Source organism: Xenopus tropicalis, chromosome 3 (assembly GCF_000004195.4).
Source record: "Xenopus tropicalis strain Nigerian chromosome 3, UCB_Xtro_10.0, whole genome shotgun sequence".
Taxonomy (NCBI): Eukaryota; Metazoa; Chordata; class Amphibia; order Anura; family Pipidae; genus Xenopus; species Xenopus tropicalis.
The window spans coordinates 65,507,990-65,520,971 of NC_030679.2; positions in this window are offsets into that span (position 1 = coordinate 65,507,990).

The window sequence follows — 12,982 nt, forward strand, 5'->3', positions numbered from 1 at the left end:
CGGATATGGGATCATTCCACAATTTGGATCTCTATACTTTAAATCTTCTAAACAAAAAAACCAATAAAACCCAGTAGTATCATTTTGCCTCCAATTAGGATAAATTGTATCTTAGTTACCATAAAGTATAAGCTACTGTTTTATTATTACAGAGAAAAAGGAAATCATTTTTAAAAATCAGAATTATTTCCCTATAACAGCCTTGCTGTAATTTGGAACTTTCTGGATAATGGGTTTTCAGATAATGTATCCCATACCTGTATAAACTATACTGTAATCCAGTCTCATGGGGGAATAATGTGTGATATATATGATATATATGTGTGATATATGTATATATAAAATAGTCCATAGGGTGCACACCATTTGTAGCAACAAAACCTGGGTACTAATACAAAAAAAAATGCACTGGAACAAGGACAGCACACTCCTAGGATTTAAAGAATTGTGAGCAAAATGTAAATGCAAAAATAGAAAGGTTTATTACTCGACGTTTCGGTCTCACACAGAAACCTTCATCTGGAGTGAAAAACAAACACTGCACTCCCTCCCCCCACATCTATTTAAACACTCTAGAGGAGTTTTGGCGCCAAAACAAGTTGCTAGGCAACTATATATATATATATAATAATTTTTCCCTGATGAAAGTTCCTGTTAGGAACTGAAACGTCGGATCAATAAAAAACCATGTAGTCACAAAGATTCTTTTTTGCTTAAATTTTATTTCTACTGATGTGTGATTCAAGAAAAGACCCGTGAGTGCTGGCCTACATTGCTCTTTTATATATATATATATATAACATATGAAATGTTATATGAATATAACATATGAAATCACCCAAGTGAGTCCAGGTTAAAATCAGGTAATGCCGAGACAGAGCAGTCCAGGGCAGAAACAACAAGTGCAATGGCAAAGTAAAAAAAAAAAGAGAAAAAAGAAAAGAAAAACAGCAGACTGACGCAGAAGGAAACCGTTTACTCACCATCTTTGTATAGATTGTGTACCACTCAGGTGGAACAATTTAACCGCTCATGGTACCAAACATCCCCTGTGGTTAGTCCTGTATTGGTGGATGGGCATGTGCACCCAGCATCTGTAAAGAGCCAAAGCTGCGTGCCATTGCAAGGCACCGCGTGCATAGCAACCACTCATGTTGCTGGTGGGAAACACCGCCAAACATCCTATCGGTTGTTATGGGTTACTGCTCTTGGGCAAACTTAGTGCCTTTTATTACACATGGGGAGATGTATGGGACTGTTGTACACTCTGTGATATGTACAAGGATTTATACTATATCATAAAGAGGCATCCTCAATGGCCAGTCAAAATGAGCCAAAGTGAGAAGGACATAGCCCCCAGATTTAAAGTGAAAGCCAAACAGCAAAGTCCAAAAGTATCCCAAACATCACACAAAAGTTCAAAAAATAAAAATCACATTTTATTCAAAAATCATTATAAAAACATACAAACCCCTCAATATGCCACCTTACGCGTTTCGTACCCTACGAGTACTTAGTCATAGGCAGTTGTGACCCCCATGGGTTCTAAAGCGCATATTTAAGCACAAAGTAACCCCACCAGTATTGAATCACTGAATTAGTGCTATTCCTAAGGGAGTACATACACTTAAGGATTTAAAGCCATCGGGTTTGTTTATTTGGAAATAAAGATACAAATTGTTGAAATTTTCCTCAGACTTCAGTGAATTATAAGTGTGGTAGTCGTAGGTGTCAAACTTGCCAACATACAAATATTTTTAAAGAATTTAAATCAACTGTTATAAACAAGATCTTTAAGATCAGTGCTTACATTAACTGTAATACTTATACAGTCATCTACTAAATTACCTGTTTGAAATGCCAGAAGCAATAAGTGGGTTGTACTAATAGATCACTGAAGCAAAGAACAAGGGAACATTTAAGTCAAATAAAAAATCCCTTAGCAATGCAGAAAAGTAATATAAGAAGACATTTTGCACTATGCAATAGGAGTAAAACTAATTTCTTTTCAGTCCAAGGCATTGAGAAAGTGAGATTGGGAGTGAGAGGGGGTTATCTACATAGTCTTTTAGCAAGAAGGGTGTTTTTTTTTTTATTGTTCATTTATATAGGCGTTTACCCTTGGGACTTAATTACGAGTTTGATTTTACGTGCTTTACTTGAGTGTAAAGAGTCCATCTCCTTCTTCAATTCTAATTAAAAAACTTTAAAACTCAAAAAATTTCTTCTACATGAGAGTAAAGGTTGTCCTCCTCCTCTCTACTATAAAAAATGAAAATAAAATTCTTAAGAATTTTAAAAGCTTTGATTAATGTATTGCTTGAATCCCACTCGTATAATGGGGCTATATATGTATTTTAACAGCTATCTGTAATGATATTGTCAGGTACAGTATAACTGTCTTTTTGAAAAAATTTTGAAAAACATTGAATGATAGTTTGTATTTAATTAAATTGCCATTTTACCATTTGATTATTACTGTTAAAATGTAACCAATGGACAGCAAATGGTTGAATTTCTATTCTCTTGTGATGTTTACTGATGTAGTATTTATTATACAGAACCCTGTTAATGTTTCAAAAAAGTAATCAAAAACCCTGTTGATTTGTAAAAACTTTTTGATGTGTAGAGAGTGGTGTTTCTCTTTAAATGATAATGATTTTAATGATGGGTGGGGTTACCTTGTGCTTAAATATGTGCTTCAGAATACAGGGGGTCACAACTGCCTATGACTAAGTACCGGTAGGGTACGAAACGCATAAGGCGGCATTTTGAGGGGTTTGTATGTTTATAATAATAATTTTTTAATAAAATGTGATTTTTATTTTTTTAACTTTTGTGTGAGGTTTGGGATACTTTTGGACATTGCTATACGTACAAGGCTGCCTGAGTAATGCACATTATTATATGTACACGGGTTCTTGGGCAATGAAGTGTGAAATCTATAGTGCACATAGCGTTATATTACTGGAGAAATGCAGCAATCTATACAGGGCTTATGAGAAAGTGCAGTGTGATAAGTATAGACCTGTTGGGTGAATGAAGTCTGATATGTTAAGGACCACATCTTTATAATAATAATAATTATAATAATAATAAAAAAACTTACCCACATTCTAGTTATTCCTATGGTACTTATTAATGGGTGAAAGTTAGAACTCCCCATTTGTGATAAATACGCTTCTAAAAACCCCATAGAACGTGGGTGAGTTAACTGAAAAAAAGTTTGGGATTTTTGTGGATAACAAGTTGGGTAACTTTAGGCAATGTCAATCAGTACTGAATATAAAAGGGTGTTAAAGGGGACCTGTCAGCCAGACATAAAAAGCTGTATAATGAAAGTAATTTTTTAAATTAAACATCCATTTTTTTTTATTAACACATCCATACACATTATAAAGGCATTTAAAATCTCAGCTTTCAATCATATATTGACTGCCACGTTCTTATGCCTTAGGCATAAAGGCAGGGCAGAGAACAGTAGTGTGTTGGGGGCCCACTTAACCGAAAAAAAGTTTGGGATTTTTGTGGATAACAAGCTGGGTAACTTTAGGCAGTGCCTATTTGCTTTAGTGCCTACTAAAGCAAATAAAGTACTGTCTTGAATAAAAAAGGGCATTAAAGGAGAAGGAAAGTCATTTTGGCATTTTACTACCAATAGATTCGCCACATTAGTGCCACCTAGAACACTCTATTTATATGCAGAAAGCATTACCATACCTGAGTAAAGAGCCCTATAAGCTCCCACCATTTGTTTATTACAGCAGCTGCCATTTTAAGTAGCTTCTTGCTTTCAGCTCTAGCTGTTGGTAGCTCAGATCACACATACCTAAGGGAGGGAGTTCCTAGCTTCCTTGTGGGAGGGGGGAGCAGGAGAGAGCTGTGCAGACTCTGGCCTCAGGAATTAAGGTTTTTTTTAAAGAGAGGAAGTCAAATATCCAAGAACATGTTTACAAAAAAGGAGACAGGAAATCCTGTGTTTCTTTTGATAGAGGACTCAGTGCAGCTTTTCTGTGAGTGCTTATGTCTGTATTTACATAGACCTTACAGATAAAATCTTCTTTTAAGGGGACCAGATATAAAAAGCTGTATAATGAAAGTCATTTTTGAAATTAAACATGAAACCCCCAATTTGAAAGTCATTTTACAAATTGAACATGAAACTCTAATTTTTTTTTTAATTAACACATCCATACACATTATAAAGGAATTTAAAATCTCAGCTGTCAATAATATATTGACTGTCTATGCCTTATGACGATTAAATTGCAGCAAGTGCCTGCATTTGGGCCCTAAGTCAAGTTTAGTATAGTTGGAGTAGGAAGACATATTTAGCCATTTGAATTTGTAAAAAAAAATATGTTTTTGGGGGTTATCCTACTTTGGGGCTTTTAACACTTTAAAATATAGGACGTGTGCTAAAGTGACAGCCTTGAAAATTTGTATGCACTATTTTCATTTAGGGTCTTCACATGCTGCAATCTTTTCCTATCCCTATGTATATTGGGCAACAAAGTGTTCCGAAGTCTCCTGGCATTCATATTTAGGGTTTTTTTTGTGTGTATCAACAAACGTGTAGGAGATAAGATTTTCTAAAATGCAAGTGTTTTTTTAGTAAAGCTTTGCAGTTTGATGTAGAAATGCATAGTTGCCCTTTTTTAATTTATAAGAATGTGTATTTTTTCAGAAAAGTATGGTTTTCTGGGGTCAATTTACAGACTGTGCTGTTCTTGCAGTAGCAGCAATGTCACCTATAAATGCTATATACAGGTACTTAATCCTTTGTATACTGGTCATCAAACTAGGGTGCTTAAATCCTAAGCACCTTAAATAATAATTTGTGATTAACAAAATTACTTTCACCATTAACCTCATTTAGCTGTAATATTTTGGCTCAATAATGTATCAATCATGAAAAACACATTAAGTGAACCTGGTGCTGACTGACAAGGAAATTCCAAATTTCATTAAGTCATTATATATATCAAATATTACTTGGCGCTCGAGATTTGCAAGACCTTAACTTATTCATAAACTTCTCTGGCTGTAAGGTTTATGAACAATCTTTTAAAGATCCTGAGTGTCCTCTGATGTTGGATGTATTCTGATTGAATCCATTAAACTATGCTGGTTTATATCAGAACTTAAGAGATCTTGTACAGTACACTGTGGAAAGAAATAGATCTGACAACATTGTTTTCATTTTCTAGCATAAACTTAAGCTCAGGAATAGCAAATGCAACTTTGGTATTGTATGATGTGAGTAGATATGGAAAGTTGCTCAAGAAACAACATGCCAAAAACTGACTGGAGTGTTAAAAACATATCTTTTGAGTCTGGAAGGGTCATCTCTCTGAAGGATATAACAACTTGTTGTGGAGCAAAACCAGTAAGAGGGCGTTACAATTTTTTCTGATTTATGTTCAGGACCCTTAACAGATCAGGAAAATCCCAGTGCTCGTATCAAATTTCTGAGTTGCCTGAATGCCTGAATTAGAAACACACTGAAAAACAATGCGTACTATTTTGGCGTGTAGAAAGGAACAGAAAATTGAATTTAAAATGTATGCGCCAAGTTATAAGCTGTAATCACAATAAATGGAGACTTTCTCTTTACAAATAAAATGTATATTTAGGATTTAGTAGTAGCTCTATATCATCTTTACTTCTTGATGGGTATTGCTTGTTTTAAATAAAATCTTGCCAAATTTTATGCCAAAAAGCTAATTTTATGAACAGTACAACCAAATAACAAAGGGTATTGTATGCATTTAAATATAATGTGCTGTTACCCTGCACTGGTAAAAAATATTTTAGAAGCTCCATTACAGTTTATAAAAATAAGCTGCTGTGTAGCCATGGGGGTAGCTATTTACGGTCTCTGGGACAGGTCATCTCAACTGGATGTGTATTTTTCTTGAAGGCGTTTTGTCATCTTACTGGCATTCTCAATTCTGACTTGAGTAAGCCAGTTGGATGACTGAAAAACACAGCAAGTCCAGTTGAGATGACTTGTTACTACAAATATATTGTGTGATTTTTCTTGTCAAACATTAAGAAAAAAATGCAACAGAACTTGTGTGTGTTATGTCTCAGAACAAAAAACTAGAATGTAAAACTTCGGCATCAAATCCATGCAAGTTCAATGGGAGTAATCCTAGGAAAAATTCCAGCCATTTTCAGCTTTTTAGAGGATTTTCTAGCTTGTAAACTCACAAATTTGAGGTATTCAAATGTCTTTCCACAATTTTATCCAATAAATATTATTAAATCTGAATTATTTAATTAAAACGGAGTCTATAGGAAATGGCCTTCCAGTGATTCTGAGCTTTCTGGTTAATGGGTTTTCGGATAACAGATCCCATATCTGTAAAGGTATATTTAACTGCTTTGTTTATCCATTTGCAGAAGCTAGCATAAAAATAAAGTTAGTAAATATTTAGTTTAGACTGAATTACTGTTATTACTAAAATGGTATAGTCAAAATATGAAACTAGTTGCTGTATATAGTTTGGACCTGCATTAGAAAAATTAAAGCTTGTAAAAACATTGATGGCCTGATATTAATACATTACTTGGAGCTGATCTGTACTGGGCAGATATGGCAACTGTGTCTATGCATGCTCTAAGTTTAATTTTTTTTTTCTGGCTTGGATAATGAGTTACCTATGAAATTGTCCTTACTGTAGAAAACCAGTGACTAATACTTCTGCAATATAGGAGAATAATTATGGATCATGGAATTGGTATACTTCATCTCAAAATATTCATATTCATACTTTTCATTTTCAAATACCTTACTTTAGTATTGAGTGAGGTCATTGCAAGGGGAAAACATTGTCTTGTTAAAAGTCTAATAGCATTATAGTACTTGAAATAATTACAGTCCCATGTGGATTACACTGAAGTACGTCTTTTAACATCAATTTGAAAACATAATTATTTTAGAAAATGCTAAAAATGTTTTGCCAAAGATGTTTAATAGTACTGTAGTCTGATTTTAATTGCTCCACTCTGCATTCAGCAGTGCCCAATTTATACTGAACTAGTAACCTATGAACTAGTTACCTACTCCCCATTCATGCTGGCAGTTTTATGGATATGTGTGTTTTCTTTTTAAACACCAGGGCAGTTTTCCATCTTTTGTTGCTGCTCTCTATGCCCATTTACTTTGCTGGAATTGAGGAGTCATGCAAAGGGATGCCATCCCTCCACTTCCCCTCGGGGGGATCCAATTGTTTTGAACCCTGGAACTATTTTATTGTAATAACAGAGCTTTCTTTTGCTCCTCTGCATTGCTGCATGCTTTAAAATAAATAACCTGCAGCGCTGTCAATTTCAAAATACTAAAGGTAAGTTTCCAGGTTAAAGGCTTCCGCTCTCAATTCCCGGAAACACCCCCACCAGAGATGTTATGTACCATCAAAAAACAGTTACTAAGAGAAAGCACCAGAGAGCAGTGCTAGCTTGCTAAATAGTGCTTTATTGACACCACATATTTTGAGCACTGAGGCTCTTTATCAAGTGTAATCACCTACCAGTATATATCCACAATTTATACATTTACAAAGAGTGATACAATTAGTGACCTCACTTAGGAGGTGTGCCCCGTGATTCCATTTGTCCATTAAAATTAGTGTCCAAAAAATGTCCTTAAAATGAACCTTGATATAGTCTTTACCTAAAGTCCATTCATAATCATAAGGTACTGCCAAATTGTGGCCTACCACCGATTCCACCTGAAAAATGAAGTCTCATTCTGCTTTAAACGCATAAACATATTGTAAATAAAGAAAAAATAGCATAATGCCCCAATACTCTTACCATTAATGGTACTTCTAGGGGCTGATTTACTAATCCACGAATCCGAATCCCGAATGGGAAAAAATCGGATTGGAAACTAACATTTTGCGACTTTTTTGTATTTTTTGCGATTTTTTCGTCGCCGTCATGACTTTTTCGTAAATTGTGGCGACTTTTTCGTAGCCGTTACGACTTGCGTGACTTTTTCGTATTGAGCGCTCGTAAACGGCGGGCAAACCTTTCAGACTTTGCATGATTTTGGAAGCCTCCCATAGTACTCAATAGCACTCTGCAGCTCCAACCTGTCCCAAGGAAAGTCACGATACTGAAGCTTGAATGAATCCAAAACTTTTGTACTCGGTGTGACGGCTACGAAAAAGTCGCGACAATTCACGCAAGTCGTAATGGCTAGGAAAAAGTTGCAACAATTTACGAAAAAGTCGTAACGTAAATTGTGGCGACTTTTTCGTAGCCGTTACGACTTGCGCGAATTGTTGCGACTTTTTTGTAGCCGTTACGACTTGCTCGTATATTGTTGCGACTTTTTCGTATTGAGCGGTCGTAAACGGCGGGCAAACCTTTCAGACTTTGCATGATTTTGGAAGCCTCCCATAGGACTCAATGGCACGCTGCAGCTCCAACCTGGCCCAAGGAAAGTCACGATACTGAAGCTTGAATGAATCCAAAACTTTTGTACTCGGCGTGAAGGCTACGAAAAAAAGTCGCGACAATTCGCGCAAGTCGTAATGGCTACGAAAAAGTTGCGACAATTTACGAAAAAGTCGTAACGGCTACGAAAAAGTCGCGACAATTTACGAAAAAATCGCAAAATACCGATCATTACGAAAAAAACGCATTCGCCCGCTTTTCGGACGTTCGTGGATTAGTAAATGTGCCCCCTAGTGTACATTTTCAGGTAATTCAATTGTCATAATGGGGCAACTATTCATCTGTAAATAAAGAGGCCCATATTAATATACACATCAGCGTATTATATTACTGTACATATTAAGAGAAAGCATTTTATACTCCAGCCGTTATTCATACCTTTTGGTCTCAATGTACCAATTTTTAATCCAAAAGGCATCTCTTTGTAGAAGTTGTATTTTTAAATTACCTCCTCTTGACAAGGGATTCACTACTTCTAAGACCATCCATTTTAACTGGGTTTGGTTGTGGTTAGCCCCACTAAAGTGTTGTGACACTGTAGTGTCTGTTAAGGTACCTTTTTTATAGTATTGCCCCGGTGTTCTTTTATCCCTTACTTTATTGCCCTTGCTGTCTGACCAACACTTACCACAAAGGCATTTCAGCAGGTATACTATGTTTTGTGGCATATTGTCTCAATTTTACAGGGTTACCTAGTGTAGGATGACTTACCACTTCACCCCTTATAATGGAGGAGCAGCATATACAATCCAGACATGCAAAGGTCCCTACTTTTTTGGTTTACCCTGAAATCTTTGTGTCCCTTTCTTTTTTGGTGGGGACACTTCGGATGGGCATATCAGTCTATACATATTGGGCATGAAACTGTTCAGTAGACCCCTGGCATTTATATTTAGTATGTTTTATGTTGGTACATTAAGAAATATAGGGCATTTAATGCGGTAAAATGCAAGCTTTGTTATGATTTTGAGAACATTCCTAAAAAACGCTACATTTAGGGGCACATTTACTAATCCACGAAAGTCCGAAAAGCGTCCGAATGCGTTTTTTTTCGTAATGATCGGTATTTTGCGATTTTTTTCGTAAATTGTCATGACTTTTTCTTTGCTGTTACAACTTGCGCGAATTGTCGCGCCTTTTTCGTTGCCATCGCGCCGAGTGCGAAAGTTTCGGATTCATTCAAGCTTCAGTATCGTGACTTTCCTTGGGCCAGGTTGGAGCAGCAGAGTGCCATTGAGTCCTATGGGAGGCTTCCAAAATCATGCAAAGTCTGAAAGGTTTGCCCGCCGATTACGAGCGCTCAATACGAAAAAGTCGCGACAATATACGAGCAAATCGTAACGGCTACGAAAAAGTCGCGACAATTCGCGCAAGTCGTAACGGCTACGAAAATGTCGTAACGGCGACAAAAAAATCGCAAAAAATACAAAAAAGTCGCAAAATGTTCGTTTCCAATCCGAATTTTTCCCATTCGGATTCGTGGATTAGTAAATGTGCCCCTTAGTATAGCTTTGCAGTTTGATAGGTTGCAGTATAAGGCACATTTACTCATTGTTGTTTTGTCAGAATGTGTACTTTCAAAAAATATATTGTTTTCTAGGGTCTCTGTACCATTTTGGGGGTCTTATGCACATAATGCACATACCAGGTGCTTATATTGCAGCAGCCAGTGTCAAATGTGAAAATTTATATGCACTATTTACGTTTATGTGTCTCTGTACTTCGGCGCAAATCGCCGAAAAAGACTCGCAAGTCTTTTTCGTCGATTTCCTGAAATCGCCCCGCCGCGTCTGCCATCCCGCCGACGACTTACATGTTCGCCGGTGGGATGGCAGGGGTAGGCAACTCGGGGAGATTAGTCGCCCGCGAACAGGGAGCTTTGCCACGGGCGACTAATCTCCCCGTGTGCCAGAGCCCTTATAATTAGGATGTGTTTTCTTGGGAGAGATAAGGTTCTAGTGAAAGCTTTGAGGCGATTTTCAGGTTTTGAATCAAAACCAGGACAGTTTGTATGGATTAACTTATTTTTGGGGTCTCTAAATGCTAGATACATTGGTAATCCTATGCACAATTGGCATTCATATTTAGGATGTCTTTGTACCTAATGCTGTGTGGGAGATGCTAACTTGCAAAGTTAAAGTTTTAAGGTGATTCTTTAGAATCTCCATACATTTTTATAGAAACTGCTAAGTTCAGAAAAGCATTAATGTTTTGTAATGAGAAGTAGAAAGACATGGTTGCCCATTTTAGATTAGGTAGAATGTGTCGTTTTTAAAAAGATATGGTTTCCTGGGGTAAAGCTACTGTTCCAGGATTTTTGGCTTTGTTATCTAAAGTATGCTGTATTCTGCATTAGTGCTTTAAAAATTTGGTAATTTACTGTTGGGCGTTTTGATCTATAAGTCTTCATGAAATCTTCATGAAACTATAAATCTGTTATTGGCATGTCCGAGACACACAAGGCTTTCTGAAATTTTTGTGCATGAAATAAAATATTTTTCTGGTATAAATCCCTATATCATAAAAAAAAATCATAATTTTTCTTCTTTTTTGGTATTTAGAGCTATAAATCTTGTTCCAGAAGTGGAAATACACAAAACTTAGAAAGTTCAGGTTTTCCTAAAAAAAAAAAAAATAATGTATAATTTTACTACCTAAACTAACTCCCCTCCCCCAGGAAATGCCCCTAAAATGAAAGAGCACAAAATGTTCAAAAAACGTCTGGCATTTTGTGCAACTGTAATCTGAAATTCTGCTGGCACTTAGTGTTATTTAAAAATAGTGTTATTTAAAAAAAAAAAAAAAAAAGCAGAGGACCAAGGATGGAACCCTGTGGTACAGCACTAACAACACTGGTCCAACTAGAAAATGTTCCATTTATCACAACTATTTGTAATCTATCCTTCAGCCAGTTCTCTACCCGTGTACCAATATTATGTTCCAGGCTAAAATTCCTTAATTTTATCATTAACCTTCTGTTAATTGTACTGTATCAAATGCAGGTTAAAGGTTGTCCTTTGTTCCGACCAAGTATTTATTTCATGGTTTCATGAGTGTAACATTTATTCTATGTTTCTGGCACCATTTTCTTCTTCTTTTCTTGGTTCCTTGAGGCTCAGATAAATGTTTGCTCACAGTATTTGTATCACAAGTTCAGCAGTTCCTGGACAACCTTGTTAGTAAGGACTATTGGCTCAATTCCAAACGTATGAATTTGATCCATCACAACTGCAATCTTCAAGAGGAATTCATCCACTAAATTTTCCTTAAATAATCCCTTCAAGCTATGTCTCTGTGTATACTTTGGCCCACTTCAGTAGAAGTGTAGGCATTTTTCCAAGTATTAGTATCTGCTTAGAATTCTTAAGGCTTTGCCAAAATATTATTTTCAGCGATATGTATCACTGCAAACTGCAAAGGGAAGAAAATTTTAATGTATTTGGTCTTTAACCAAAAAACATACATATATTTAAAGTGATCTGCGGACCAGTAAAATGTCAAAATGTTTCTTTGTGGGGAGGTGTAGTTAAGATGGGAAAAATATTTTCTTTATTGAAATTACCAGAACCTGGAATATGTACAAATAAGGGTTCATTTACTCACACACATGTTTTTATCCTGAATGCAGAGGTTTTTCCCCATGATTCCAGCATAAATGCATCCTTCAGAGGGAGCTGCACTTGGTGCAAGTGCAGGGTGCATAGTGCAATTCCGGTAGAAAATCACCATGTTTTTACCGGGGATTGCAGCATTTTTCACCAGTGTGAGTTGTGCATCTTATTCTTCAAAAACCATGAGTTGTGTCGTATTGGATGCAGTTGTGCTGCAAATTTGCATCCAAATGAAGTCTGTGTCCAATTCTTTAGACCCTATTTCTTTGAGCATTTTGATGCTGATGCACTGCATGCCATTCATACAAATGGAGCACATTGGTGTTTGCCATCAAAACATAAAGTGCAAGACTGTAGCGTGACAGCAACTGCACTTGCGGGTTGTCAATGAGCCTGTAGTGTTAGCGTCATCACCTTAGATAAAGGTTTTGGAAATCATTGTATAAAGATATTATATAGAGCACCATTCCAAAACTTAACTGAGGGAATCCAGTCTTTCCAAACTACAGAAACATATTTGTATCTGTAACATAAACAATTAAATGGCAACAGAGGTATGTTTCTCATAGATTGTTTCATATGCTGTCTAAACCTCATGGGTTCAGATCATTCCATATAAATACATGATGCATGGAGATACTTAAATTGTTGTTTCTTTGTAGTAAACAGTGCTTTTAATGTAGCAACAGTTTTTGAGTTACCCAAAGTTAAATGATTCCTTTTTAACTCTTTTAAATGTATTGTAGCCCTTAAAGAAGAAGGAAAGGCTAAATCACTGAGGGTTCCAAATGTCAGGCACCCTCCAGTGATTGTAATCACTTACCTGATACCCCTGTTGCTCCTGAGAAAACTGCACCGGTCCAGGGTATATATGAGTGAACGTTCCTTTTACCCTGCAG